This window comes from Pteropus vampyrus, unplaced genomic scaffold, assembly GCF_000151845.1.
Source record: "Pteropus vampyrus isolate Shadow unplaced genomic scaffold, Pvam_2.0 Scaffold113, whole genome shotgun sequence".
NCBI classification, from domain to species: Eukaryota; Metazoa; Chordata; class Mammalia; order Chiroptera; family Pteropodidae; genus Pteropus; species Pteropus vampyrus.
Window position 1 is genome coordinate 1340479 of NW_011888894.1, and position 1443 is coordinate 1341921.

The window sequence follows — 1443 nt, forward strand, 5'->3', positions numbered from 1 at the left end:
GAAAATACAACCTCTTAGGCATGCTGAATTTGCATTTTTTTTCCTGTCCTGGCCCCTATCGCAATTACATACCAGCACCATGAAAAGAAATAACTTAGCAAAAAATTTCACAAAATAGAAAGTGTGAAAACATTTTAAAGAGGAAATGTATCTAGGAAAATATCTGTAATTCATATTATAAAGGACTATATCCCCTATATAGCACCTACAAATCAATAAGGAAAAAAATAATAGTAAAATGGGCAAAGGATATGACGAGGAAAGATGCACAGATGGCTATTAAGCATATGAAAAGATGCTCAACTTCACTTATTTAAGGAAATGTAAGTTGAAACTGATGCAGAACAGGGCAAATTTCCCTGAGTTGGTGGGGAGCCCAAGCCCTGCACTGAGAGAAGAAGAGGGTCCTCTGGCAGAGAGTCTAGAAAGAATTCAACATACACAGCAAAGTTTGAGTCAAAAGGAAAGTTTATTAGAAAAGATGTAACACTCCACAGACAGAGCATGATCTCCTCACTGAGGCAGAGAGTGAGAGGGACCAAGAGAGACGAGGACAGTGACAGAGTAGAGAACCCAGAGAAAGACAATGAGAGACCCTGAGTGCTTGAGGAATTCAGTTTATACATCATTCTTTAGTTCCTGTGAGTTATAGTTTAAAAGACTTTGTTAACCCATTTCCTTTGATATGGAAATATAGTGAGGAAGCAGAAGAGTATGTAGCATGAAAAGGTAAGAATATATAGAGTGAAAGGCTTCCTGGCAGTTCCCAGGCTTTAATCCACAGGTTCCCCATGGTTTTAGCCATAGGGAATGAATGATTTTATTTTGCGTAGGGCAGCCACTTAAAGACTCTTGTTTTTCCTGTTTCCCCTTCACGGATGTAGGGAATGGGCTGTTAGCAATCCCAGTAGAAATTTTCCTTTGTTGTGCAAGTGTCCTCCTGGCCTGGCTACAGGGCTGATCAGCATATTGCAGTCTCTGAATATAGCTTGATTAACATTTTTAATTATCTTGCCTCCTCCCTACATTAAAACTACAAGGAGCTACCACATTTCCCTTAGCAGATTAGTATAGATCAAAAAGTATGACTGTGTTGGTTAGACTGTGGGTGTAAATTGTTGCGATTTCTTTCTGTGAAAGACAATTTGGCGATATGTATTCAAAATTACAAAAGCGCATGCTCTTTGAAACAGCAATTTCACTACTAGGAATTTATACAGCGGATGTACTCATAATCGTACAAACATACAAGACTATTCATCGAGCACTATTTATTATTGCAAAAAATTGAGAACATCCTAAATATCTGCCAATAAGGAATTAAACTATGGTACATCCATCCAATAAAAATACTACGAAGTTGTAGAAATGAGCAAGGAATCTATTTGTATAATGATCAGGAATGATCACTGAACTATAGTTAGTGAAAACTAAAATATTAAA